Genomic DNA, 14186 nt, shown 5'->3' with positions numbered 1-14186 from the left:
GCTATGTAGGACCTAGAGAGACAAATGTGTTTGTTTAGTTCATTTCCCACCAGAAAGTTGAAAATGCGGATCTATTGTCCAAGAAAGAACTGTCAGAGTTAAGTTGCATGAGGGATGAAACTTTTATTTATTTCTTGTATCTGCAATTACTAGTTCAATGCCTAGCTTATATAAAAGTGAAAAGTGAAGTGTTAGTTGCTCAGTCATGTCTGACTCTGCAACACCATGGACTGTAGCCCGCCTGGCTCCTCAGTTCATGGAGTTCTCCAAGCAAGAATATTGGAGTGGGTAACCATTCCCTTCTCCAGGGGATCTTCCCTACCCAGGGATGAAACCCAGGTCACCCATATTGCACACAGCCTATATATAATATTCAATAAATATTTGTTGAATGAATGAAATAGGGATTGAGGAGTGATCTGCCTGGCAGGCATTGCAATCAAACAGATCATTGTTAAACTCAAAGATATGAAAGGAGGAAAGAGAGAACGAAAGCCTGCTGCTACCGCTGCTAAGTCGCTTCAGTCTTGTCCGACTCTGTGCGACCCCATAGACAGCAGCTCACCAGGCTCCCCCATCCCTGGGATTCTCCAGGCAAGAACACTGGAGTGGGTTGCCATTTCCTTCTCCAATGCATGAAAGTGAAAAGTCAAAGTGAAGTCGCTCAGTCGTGTCCGACTCCTAGCGACCCCATGGACTGCAGCCTACCAGGCTCCTCTGGCCATGGGATTTTCCAGGCAAGAGTACTGGAGTGGGGTGCCATTGCCTTCTCCGGAACTAAGGCCTAAGGACATTTTATCTCCCCCATGTAATTTTGAATTATTGCACTGTAAATTATGGGAAATACAATGGGTTATACTCAAAATCACATAGAGAAAAAGCAATCTCAGAACCTCTTAAAAAAAAAACAAAAAAAACAGGCATTTCTGGAAACAAGGGGCAAAGATTAGTAATATGTTACCTTAACAAATAGCAACACCTAGTGACCAGTTCCAAACACAACATGGAGACTTTTCAGTGAGTTTCTTAGTGAGGCTTTTTGCAGCCCTTTCTCATGTGGGGGAAACAAAGTTGTAGTAATTTTGTAATTTAGCTCTGCTGGTGGTAGTGACAATAATATTGTTTGCATGGCACTTAATAATTTTCAAAACACTCTCCTATACTTTATCTAGTTTGGGAATTGAGATATTGTTGAACTAAATTGAGGCTGATGTAGAGAAGAGGATCAGTGTCTGGGCTGCTTGGCATGGTTGAGTACTCTGATCTTTGTCACAGAAATGGTGCACGATAAGAAGCAGCAGACAGGAGAAAGGGGACGACTTACAGCAAGCCTTCACCACTACTGGAATAAATATTAGTTCCAAAGCGAGCCAAACAGCTACATGCACATACACATACACATGCACACACTCATACACGCCCGCCCACTCACATATGCACAGACACAGACACATTTTTTCCCTTTAACCTCAGGTGGCAACTTAATCTAGTTTGTTAAGCCCTCTGTTGAGTTCCGCTTGAATTCCCCCTGGCTATCTTTCTAAACCTTTTCTACCCTAAAGCTCTGGACTCCAGAGCCAGTTTGCTATGGGGTTTGAACACCTGTCCCAAAACTTCTTTGATGCATGACCTCGGTTGCTTGATCTCTCTGTGTCTCATTTCCACCATCTGTACATTGGGAATAATTACAGAACACACCTTAAAGGCTGATTGTGCGGTTTAAATGAGTTAATGTATCTCAAACTCTTAAACATGCCTATCCTATAATAGGATCATGGAAAAAGCATGAGAGTTCCAGAAAAGCTGGATCATGGAAAAAGCAAGAGAGTTCCAGAAAAACATCTATTTCTGCTTTATTGACTATGCCAAAGCCTTTGACTGTGTGGATCACAAGAAACTGTGGAAAATTCTGAAAGAGAGGGGAATATCAGACCACCTGATCTGCCTCTTGAGAAATTTGTATGCAGGTCAGGAAGCAACAGTTAGAACTGGACATGGAACAACAGACTGGTTCCAAATAGGAAAAGGAGTTCGTCAAGGCTGTATATTGTCACCCTGTTTATTTAACTTATATGCAGAGTACATCATGAGAAACGCTGGACTGGAAGAAACACAAGCTGGAATCAAGATTGCCGGGAGAAATATCAAGAACCTCAGATATGCAGATGACACCACCCTTATGGCAGAAAGTGAAGAGGAACTCAAAAGCCTCTTGATGAAAGTGAAAGAGGAGAGTAAAAAAGTTGGTTTAAAGCTCAACATTCAGAAAACGAAGATCATGGCATCCGGTCCCATCACTTCATGGGAAATAGATGGGGAAACAGTGGAAGCAGTGTCAGACTTTATTTTTCTGGGCTCCAAAATCACTACAGATGGTGACTGCAGCCATGAAATTAAAAGATGCTTATTCCTTGGAAGGAAAGTTATGACCAACCTAGATAGCACATTCAAAAGCAGAGACATTACTTTGCCAACAAAGGTCCATCTAGTCAAGGCTATGGTTTTTCCTGTGGTCATGTATGGATGTGAGAGTTGGACTGTGAAGAAGGCTGAGTGCCTAAGAATTGATGCTTTTGAACTGTGGTGTTGGAGAAGACTCTTGAGAGTCCCTTGGACTGCAAGGAGATCCAACCAGTCCATTCTGAAGGAGATCAGCCCTGGGATTTCTTTAGAAGGAATGATGCTAAAGCTGAAACTCCAGTACTTTGGCCACCTCATGCGAAGAGTTGACTCAGTGGAAAAGACTCTGATGCTGGGAGGGATTGGGGGCAGGAGGAGAAGGGGACGACAGAGGATGAGATGGCTGGATGGCATCACTGACTCAATGGACGTGAGTCTGAGTGATCTCCGGGAGTTGGTGATGGACAGGGAGGCCTGGCGTGCTGCGATTCATGGGGTCGCAAGGAGTCGGACACGACTGACCGACTGATCTGATCTGATCTGATCTGATCCTATAATAAGGGTTAGTGAAGTGAAGTCATTCAGTCGTGTCCGACTCTTTGTGACCCCGTGGACTGTAGCCTACCAGGCTCTTCCATCCATGGGATTTTCCAGGCAAGAGTACTAGAGTGGGTTGCCATTTCCTTCTCCAGAGGATCTTCCCGACCCAGGGATAGAACCTGGGTCTCCCGCATTGTAGGCAGACGCTTTACTGTCTGAGCCACCAGGGAAATCCATAATAAGGGTTAGCTTTTTTTAGAAAAAAAAAAAAAAATAGTAGCTAACCCTTATTATAAAAAAACAATAATAAGGGTTAGCTACTATTTTTCTATCATTGGATTGCAATTATTAATATTTACTTACATTTTCTTTCTCTTCTCCTGGTATGGTTTCTTCGAGTGTAGACTTTTTTTCACCTCTGAAAACCCCAACATGTATGGATAGCACGTAGTAGGTCAGGGTAAAGAAGTTAGTCTTTGGGATTTTGGAGGAATAGCAGGATTTTGGAGGAGAAGGAGAAGGGGATGACAGAGGATGAGACGGTTGGATGGCATCACCAACTCTATAAACAAGAGTTTGAGCAAGCTCCAGGAGTTGGTGATGGACAGGGAAGCCTGGCGTGCTGCAGTCCATGGGGTTGCAAAGAGTCAGACACGACTGAGTCCCTGAACTGAACTGAGCAGGATATCTGAACAGGTTTCTAGAACATGATGGTATAGAAGGAAATCAGGATATATCTCCCCCAAATATGCCACTTTGCCCTGAGGGTTATTTTGAACTGAAGGCAATCAAGAAGCAGATACTGGAAAAGCTCCTGGCTTTCCCCTCATTTGCCTAAACACAGGACATAAATCTTCAAAGGTGTCCCTCCTCCCTCTCTATTAGGGAAGACAAAAGGTGATCACAAGAGGCAACTTTAGACTCTATCTGGACATGACTGTGGCCTCTATCTGCATACGTCTTGTCACGGGGCATGACTCTGCATGTTGCTTATATGCATCCCAGTTTTCCCAGGACTGTCCTGACATAATTGTTAATAACTCATACTTTTATGTTCAGAAGTGGCCCTATGTTGACAAAATTACATAGGCATTCTACTTCCTGCTCCCTAGTTCCAGCCATACTTGCCTTCTTTTCATATCTTACCTTTTGCCACTTCAGGGACTTGGCAATGCTGTTCCCTTTGCCTGAAAAGAGCTCTCCCTCCTCACTTTTCTACATAATGATCACAGCATAATCAGATTCTTTACACCTTGTTTTCATCAGGTAATGGTCCTACCCCAGATCGTTGGAATCTGGGGGAATCTTGACCTGTGGGATCAAGTGCCAACACTTCATTCATTTATTTACTTTAAAGATAGTAATTTTATTTATTTATTTATTGGCCGTGCCGTGTGACATGCACGATCTTCCCGGCCAGGGATTGAACCCATGCCCCTTGCAGTGGAAACGTAGAGTCTTAACCTCTGGACCATCAGGAAAGTCCCAAGCACCAGCACTTTAGACTGGGCATTCAGCCAGACTAGTCAGCTTACTGTGCTCTCTTCATCCCATTTTAAAATTCATTGAATTCATGCCCCTTGACGCATCTCCCACCTCACTGTGATCAGAGCTGCCGTATCTGTGTGTACAGGTTTAGCCCTATACAAGCATCCAACCAAGGGAAAGAAGAGGCAGAAGGGCAGACTGGCCTCCACACACCATGGGACTGCCTCTTTCTTGTTCATGGAATATCCCTGAAGAGTCTGGAGGCCCCATCTGTGACCATTCCATCTTAGGAAGTTTGGGCCCTTAATTATCAGTGGTCCCTAAAGGTCAGTCCATTGTCCAGCACATCAGAATCTCTTGGGCCACTTACATCAAGAGATCTCCAGATTTTCTGCATTGAAACCTCTGAGTGTAGAGACTAGGGATCCATGTTTTTAGCAAGTCCCCGTGGGTGACTGATACACACTGAGGTATGGAAGGCATTGGTGTCAGCCATTTCTCACCCAGTTTTCTTGGGCTACTATTTAGTCTTTTGTGCGTACCAGACTTGCTTCTCTGTCTAGAGCATGGCTCCCCTGAGGATGAGGACCCCATCATAAAATACTCGCTATTCATTGATCCCTTCACATGAAACAATGTGAAGGAATGCATAAACCACAGGGCCTAATTTCCCAACGAGGAGAATTCACACAACATGTAATAAACCCACTTAATTAATACTGCTTGATATGGAGGTGCCTCGGAAAACTAAAAATAGAATTACCATGTAATCAAGCAATCTCACTCTTGGGAATATATTTAGGCAAAACTATAACTCAAAAAGGTACATGCACCCCCATGTGCATAGTAGCACTATTCACAGTAGCCAAGACACAGAAAAAACCTAAATATCCATTGTCAGATGAATGGATAAAGAATATGGTACATGTATACAATGGAATACTACTGAGTCATAATTAGGTAAGTCAGAAAGACAAATACCATATCATATCACTTATATGTGGAATCTAAAGCATGACAAATAAACCTATCTATGAAACAGAAAGAGAATCATGGACATAGAGAACAGATTGATGGTTGCCAAGGAGGAGGGGGTTGGGAGAGGAATGGAGTAGGAGGTTGGGGTTAGTAGATGTAAGCTTTTGTATATAGAATGGATAAACAATAAGGTCTTACTGTATAGCACATAGAATTACATTCAATATCCTATGATAAAGCATAATGGAAAAGAATGAAAGAAAAAGAATGTATATATATACATATATACACACACATATATAAACTAGGTCACTGTGCTGTACAGCAGAAACTACTACAACATTGTAAATCAACTACACTTCAACTAAAAGATATTAAAACAAGGAGAAAAAAAGTACTGCTTGAGACTTACTAAGGGCTGGCCTTATGCTGGAGACGGAAGAGATAGCTGTGTCCACACAGTGTTTGGGCTTCTCTCATGGCTCAGTTGGTAAAGAATCCACCTGCAAAGCAGGAGATGCTGGTTCGATTCCTGGGTCGGGAAGATCCGCTGAAGAAGGACAGGCTAACCCACTCTGGTATTCTTGGGCTTCCCTTGTGGCTCCGCTGGTAAAGAATCTGCCCACAACATGGGAGACCTGGATTCAAGCCCTGGGTTGGGAAGATCTCCTGGAGAAGGGAAAGGCTACCCACTCCAGTATTCTGGCCTGGAGAATTCTGTGGACTGTGTAGTCCATGGGGTCGCAAAGAGTCGGACATGACTGAGCCACGTTCACTTTCGCATGGTGTTTACTGACGGGAGTACATAGATGTCACCGGGAAATGACAGTCGAGTGTGGTGGTGCAGAAAGGAGACTCCCAGAGCCGTGGGAGCACAGGGGAGAAGTTCACTCAGATGTGGGAGGCCAGCGTTGCTCAGAGGTGATGGGAGAGAAACGGGAGAATAGCCAACTGGGCAGAAGCAGCATGTGCAGCGGCCTCGATGTCAGGAGTTCCTTGTTAGGGAAGGGTGGAGAGGCCGTGAGGAGGGAGGGGGAGGATCTTGGAGAGATAAACAGAAGCCAGGTAGTGAGGGCTTTGTATGCCGAAGTGGGGGCAGAGGCAGGAGTGGGGAGTAGGCTTGGCCTCAGCATTAGGTGTAAATGTCCCCCAAACACATCAGACCTTTCACATCGCTGCTTGTTTGGAAAGAAATGGCACCCCACTCCAGTACTCTTGCCTGGAAAATCCCATGGACAGAGGAGCCTGGTAGGCTGCAGTCCATGGGGTCGCCAAGAGTCGGACACGACTGAGCGACTTCACTTCCACTTTTCACTTTCATGCATTGGAGAAGGAAATGGCAACCCACTCCAGTGTTCTTGCCTGGAGAATCCCAGGGACGGGGGAGCCTGGTGGGAGGCCGTGTATGGGGTCACACAGAGTCGGACACCACTGAAGCGACTTAGCAGCAGCAGCAGCAGCAGAAGAGCTCCCTGACTCATCCTCCTGGGGTTAGAGGAAGAGCACTGCGCTCTCAAAAGGGCTTCCCAACCAGTAACCAGCCCCTCCCGATTCTGTCACTCACAGTCCTTCCATTGAGAGTTGGGATGTCGACCAGCAATGAACAGTCTTGTCTACGGAACCTGGTCCTTGCATGGGGTAAGGAAGCTATGCTGAGGATTTACGTTGGGTTTAAGTGAACTGCTTATTCTGGAAATTGCCAGGGCTGAGGAATAGAATCTTGGCACAGAACCAAGAACACCAGATTCCAGGACAATTGGAACGATTTAGATTAGGCTCTGAACTAGGAGATACTATTGATTCAAAGAGTATCCTTTTTCTTAGGAGACAGATGTTGAAGGGCTTAGGGGTAATTTGTCATGATTTCTGCAACTCGTATATATCTATATCTTTGTGTGTGTTTATCTGCATATGTATATCTGTATCTGTAGCTAGGAGAGAGAAAGCAAATGCATGGCAAAATGTAAACAATTAGTGAACCAAGATAGATGAAGGCTATAGAGATACTTACTGTGCTATTCTTTCAACTTTTCTGTAAGTGTGATATGTTTCTTAATTAGAAGTTGGGAGACAAAGAAAAGAAAGGCTAGCAGGTTCCTGGCCTAAGTCAGCTTGGGTTTCTCATCCTTTGGTCGTTTGAGACGGTCCGCTCACTTTTTGATGGACTGCTCACTTGTGCATCTTGGAGTTCCCAGACGACACAAAATCTTGAAAAATCTGTTTTGAAGTTATAAAAGTACCATTCTTCAGAACCAAAAGACACACACCAAAAGATTAGGAAATTGTTCTGCCCACTCTGCAAGATTCTGTTGCTCTCCTATGCTGGCAAATGATTTGTGCAAACAGGCTAGTCAGCAATAGATTTGAAAATACCACATGCAGGAATCATATCATGCTTTATGTTTTATGTTTCTTGGGATTTGGGGTTTTAACCACCCATCGAATTCTCATTTTAAGCACTTGTGATGTATGCGGCTTTAAATAATTCATAACACAATTCTGTCATCTGTTACCACCATATTCCTCACTCCAGAGATTTACAAAATGTGTTTTCAGATGATTGCATGTGGGCTTAAGAAATACAGCAAGGGTTCCTTTGGGAGAAGAGGAAGAAAGTGGTTTATAACTAGTGACTGTAATAAATGACATGAGGATGGGTGTAATTAGTGAAGAAAAGCTATATGCTTGAACAATTTACTGCTGAGCTTCAACAACTGGCTTGTGATATGCACTACTCAGGAAAGTGATTTTATTAAGGAAAACTCAGTTGAATCAGAAATCTTTCAGTTTACTTATCCTTTATCATCTATTTGTTCTGGGGGCATGTTTGAAAATATCCCTAAAGAAATATAGCAGATAATCCCCCCTTTCAACAAGATTTTATCACACATAATTCACTGTTTTTTTAACTGAGATATAGTTGATTTACAATATTATATTAGCTTCAGATAAATCTTGATTCAAAATTGTTATAGATTATACCCCACTTAAAATCATTATAAAATATTGGCTATATTCCCTATGCTGTATAATATTTTCTTGTAACTTATTTATTTCATGCATAGTAGTTTGTACCTCTTAATCTTATGCACGATTTTGCTCCAACCCCCTTCCCTCTACACTCTGGTAACCACTCATATTTCCCTAGGTCTGTGAGTCTGCTTCTCTTTTGTTACACACATTCCTTTGTTTTATTTTTCAGATTCCACATATAACTAATAACATACAGTATTGTCTTTCTCTGTCTGACTTACTTAACTAGCATGACACTCTCCAGGTCCATTTATGTGGTTGCAAATAGCAAAATTTCAGTTTTTCATGACTGAGTAGTATTGCCCATTCATCTGTTGATGAATACTTAAATTGCTTCTGTATTTCGGCAACTGTAAATAATGCTGCTATGAACATTGGGGTGCATGGATCTTTAGAAATTAGGGTTTTTCCTTTTCTTCAGATATATACCCAGAGTGGAAATGCTGGATCATATGATAGTTCTATTTTTAGTTTTTTTTGAAGAATATCTATACTATTTTTCATAATGGCTGTACCAATTTACATTTCCACTGACAGTGTACAAGTGTTCTCCATTCTCCACATCTTTGCCAACCATTTTTATTGCAGCCTTTTTGATGATAGTCATTCTGACAGGTGTGAGGTGATATCTCATTGTGGTTTTTATTTGCATTTCTCTGATGATTAGTGATGCTGAGTATCTCCATAATGAATGTTGAATTTTGTCAAAAGCTTTTTTGCATCTCTTGAGATGTCCATAGAATTTCTATTCTTCAATTTGTTAATGTGGTATATCACACTGATTGATTTGCAGATACTGATTTATCCCTGGGATAAATTCCACTTGACCATGGTTTATGATCCTTTTAACATGTTGTTGAATTCAGTTTACTAATATTTTATTAAGGATTTTTGCATCTATGTTAATCAGTGACATTGGCCTATAATTTTCTTTTTGTGTGATGTCTTTCTGTGGTTTTGTTATCAGGGTGCTGATGGCCTCATAGAAAAATTTTAGAGGCATTCCTCCCTCTGCATTTTTTGGGAATAATTTGAGAAGGAGAGGTATAAATTTTTCTGTAAATGTTTGGTAGAATTCACCTATGAAACTATCTGGTCCTGGGTTTTTGTTGGTTGAAAAATTTTTAAATTACTGATTCAATTTCATTGCTAATAATTAGTCTGTTTATAATTTCTCTTTCTTCCTGATTCAGTCTCCGGAGAGTGTACATTTCTAGGAATTTCTTCATTTCCTTGATATGTCTACTGGATGGAAAACATCATATGTTTCAGTGCAAGGAACTAGATCAGTGTTCTTCAAACTTTTTAAGCTCGACCCAAAGAAATACATTTTCCACTGAGACCTAGTATACACACATATCTGTAAAAGTGAAACAAAAATTTCATGAGGCTACCTATTTTTATTAACTGCTTTCTGATATTTTCTTTTTTTACTCCATTTCTTTTCAAAAAAACTTGAAGGGTAAGACTCATTTAATCAATTTCAAAACTTATTGGGTCCTGACACTGATACTGAGGAACTCTGAAATAGATAACTACTTTTGAGGATGAATCTTTTTAGTGGAGAAATAAAACACTGAAATGGAAGGAAGAAAATGCTTCTACATTGTTTGCTCCATAGACTTTTAGACAAAGGATTATAGTGTGATAGTGTGATGATTCAACAGTGAAAGTTCCTGGCACCGTGCATTCTTCCTGCACATAGTAGGTGCTTAACAAAAGTTAGCTAGTCAACCAGTGCCTGCAGTGACAGTATTTTCTGCATGATGTTCAGGGCCCTCAATCCTGAGAGTTTACTTTTCCTTCAGATTGTGTTTCTTAGTCTCTTCTCTGAATTGTCATCGTTAGGTATTACCATAGGCAGCAGTTTTGTTCCAGTTTTATCTTTTTCTCTTCATGCATCAAGAATCATAGAACTAAGATTTAAAATATATTTTAAAAAGAATATTTGGCTTATAAACCAAAAGACAAAATTTTCTCTTGCTCTTCAAGAGGAGAAAGGCATTATCATCTCCTAGTCTTAATCTATGGAGAAGGAAATGGCAACCCACTCCAGTAGTCTTGCCTGGGAAATATGAACAGAGGAGCTTGGCAGGGTCACAAAGAGTCCATGGGGTTGCAAAGAATCAGACACAACTTAGCAAGTGAACACACATGTGTGCGTGCAGTCTCAATCTAATTCTACAAAGATAACTGGAAATTAACCTCTAGCCAGTAACACTCAAATCTACTGCTTTTATCCCCCTTTCCTTCTTTTTGGAGATTTGTGGAGAATAGTTGCTCTGGAACAGCCTTCACTGGGTGTGCCAATTAGATGCTTAAACTTCTTACTCCTCACACCCTGGGAAGAAAGTTATAAGATCTTTAAATGTCAAAATGGCATCAAAGACGTGCCAATCCTTGCCTTGTTCTGAGACCAACTCTGCCTAGGATGAAAGATTAGATCTCTCTGCATTTTAACAACACAGTTAGATGGGAATTCCCTCAACTTACCTGGATGAGTCTGGATTACTTTGTCCTCCTCTGCCATCTTTCTTTGTATATGAAAATACAGATGTACATATACATTTCTTGAGAAAAGCCTGTGAAATTAAATCATTTTTATACTCTGCATTATTGTGATATATTTCCCCATCAGGTTTCCTTAGTATTTCTCTCCTGAATGACTCATTATAAGCATTATACAGTAGAAAACAAAAATAACTTAAAGCCGAATAATGGTTAAAATAACCCTATCAGTGTTCGCCCAGTCACGGTGGTACTGAGTGAGGGCGTTCATATGAATCCACTGAAAATGCATGTTCCGGTGAGTGTGCTCAGAGGTGCTCAAGCTATTCTCTTCGAAAAGAATGGGGAAATTCCTTAGTGATTTGTTTACTTACTCTTCCCTCCTCAACCAAAGTTTACCACCTAGTTATCTACCCTTTCACACTTCCTTCGTATTCATATAATTACATACAATCTATACATATGTAAACTTTCTCAATTCACATTTTTCAAAAATGAGGTCACATCACATATACTATTTTGCATCTAGCTTTTTTCACTTATAGATATATCATGGAGATTTCCACAAATCAAATGATGTAAATCCAACTCATTCTTTGCAATAATTTCATGTATTCCTTGATCTAATCTTAGCACAATTTATTAGACTATGCTGATGGGCAATTCCTCTGTTTTTGCCACAACAAAAGATGCTGCACTAAAATATCCTCGTACATGTTTACATGTGTTTACACGCTAGTGCTTTCATGTTTAGCACATAGATTTCCTGAAAGATTTATGGTCAAAGGGTATGCATATTGCAACTTATAAAGTATTTACAGATTACCTTTCATAAAAGCTAAATAATCCAAATTCCCACCAATAGCGTGTGCAGAAAATAATTTTCTTCATATCTCCATCGACAGTAGGTGTAATTTTCATTGTCTGCTAATCTGGTGGATAACTAAGGATATCTCATTGTTACATTAATTGGCATTTTCTCCGCATTAGAGAATGTTTTTCATTAGTTTATTGGAAATTTGGATTTCTCATCTACAAATTTCCTTTTCATATTATTTGTCCCTATTTCTGTATTTGTGTTTGCTAATCAATTTGTGAGAGCCTTCTAACTGGTATAGATATTTTTTTTTCTTTTATAGGAGTCAATTTGTGGCAAATGTTTTTTCCCAAACTACTGTTTGTCTTGTGCCTTTGTTTTTATATCTTGTTATATACATTTTTGGAGAAAGCAATGGCACGCCACTCCAGTACTCTTGCCTGGAAAATCCCATGGACAGAGGAGCCTGGTAGGCTGCAGTCCATGGGGTCGCTAGGAGTCGGACACGACTGAGTAAATTCACTTTCACTTTTCACTTTCATGTATTGGAGAAGGAAATGGCAGCCCACTCCAGTGTTCTTGCCTGGAGAATCCCAGGGACGGGGGAGCCTGGTGGGCTGCTGTCTATGGGGTCGCACAGAGTCAGACACGTCTGAAGCAACTTAGCAGCAGCAGCTGCATATACATTTTTTATTTCATATAACCAAATATATTTATTTTATGCTTTCTAGATAACATTTGAATATTTCTTTATCAGTTTAAGAGTGACATATAAACATCTGACCTTTACTTTTGCTTTCTGCTCCACCAGAAAGTTTCTACAACTTAATGGATTATGTTACGCTGTTTACACATAGTAGAATAACTGATGCCCTTCTCATTACTTCCATTTTTATTATTTACTTTGTCTTTTCTCCTTTTTCCTTTTCATTACTATTTAATTCATATTTCCCCAGATGTGGAGAAAAGGGAACCCTCTTACACTGTTGGTGGGAATGCAAACTAGTACAGCCACAATGGAGAACAGTGTGGAGATTCCTTAAAAAACTGGAAATAGAACTGCCATACGACCCAGCAATCCCACTGCTGGGCATACACACCAAGGAAACCAGAATTGAAAGAGACACATGTACCCCAATGTTCATCGCAGCACTGTTTATAATAGCCAGGACATGGAAGCAACCTAGATGTCCATCAGCAGATGAGTGGATAAGAAAGCTGTGGTACATATACACAATGGAATATTACTCAGCCATTAAAAAGAATACATTTGAATCAGTTCTAATGAGGTGGATGAAACTGGAGCCTATTATACAGAGTGAAGTAAGCCAGAAAGAAAAACACCAATACAGTATACTAACGCATATATATGGAATTTAGAAAGATGGTAACGTATGCGAGACGGCAAAAGAGACACAGATGTATAGAACAGTCTTTTGGACTCTGTGGGAGAGGGAGGGGAGGATGATTTGGGAGAATGGCATTAAAACATGTATAATATCATATAAGAAACGAATCGCCAGTCCAGGTTCAATGCAGGATACAGGAAGCTTGGGGCTGGTGCACTGGGATGACCCAGAGGGATGGTATGGGGAGGGAGGAGGGAGCGGGGTTCAGGATGGGGAACACGTGTACACCCATGGCGGATGCATGTTGATGTATGGCAAATCCCCTTGTCAATTAGAAAGTTTACTATACTTTTTCATTTCTAAGAGTCATCTTCTCTCCTGAAATTCATAATAAAATACCTATATTTCTTGATTATTTCATGAAAACAAGTGGTCAACTAGTTCCACCACTCACACACACCTGTCACTACCCAGGTCCTCTACTTACCACTGTTCCCAGATAGAATCTTTACAATGTTATTAATTTCTCATTCTCCATACTCACCCTACCTCCAAATACGATGGACTCAAGAGTTTCTTTTACTTTCTTTTTTTCTCTACCCTCCATTCCTAGGTTTTGCTGAGATAATTCAGTACTTTTCATTCCAATCTTTTATTAGACTTTTCCCTTGCAGAAAATATATTCTATTTCAAAAACCCAAGTTCTGCCCGTCTCTCAACCATTACCCATCTAAATTTTGGTATATATTAAAAGGCTTATTTATCATCACTATTTTCATTTCCTCTTTATCTTCCTTCTCCTGAGGTCTCTATTTTGGTTCTTCTCTACTTTGACTTGATTTCTTTCTTAAATATTTTCTTCGCTTGAGGTACCTGGGATGTTTTATTCTCTAATAACTTTTGTTCCTCCTAATAACTATATGTTCCCCCATACAGAATTGGGAGTACCATTCTATCTCGGCAGATGGATACCATTCTATCTTGGCAGTAGAAATGGTATTCAAATATTTAAACAGACACTGACCAGTTAATAACAAAGAAGAACCTCTGGTGTGCCAGAACAGGTTTGCAGG

Source organism: Bos indicus x Bos taurus, chromosome 16 (genome assembly GCF_003369695.1).
Source record: "Bos indicus x Bos taurus breed Angus x Brahman F1 hybrid chromosome 16, Bos_hybrid_MaternalHap_v2.0, whole genome shotgun sequence".
In the NCBI taxonomy this organism is placed as follows: Eukaryota; Metazoa; Chordata; class Mammalia; order Artiodactyla; family Bovidae; genus Bos; species Bos indicus x Bos taurus.
The sequence above is the reverse complement of the archived record's forward strand: the minus strand, read 5'-3'. Positions refer to the sequence as shown.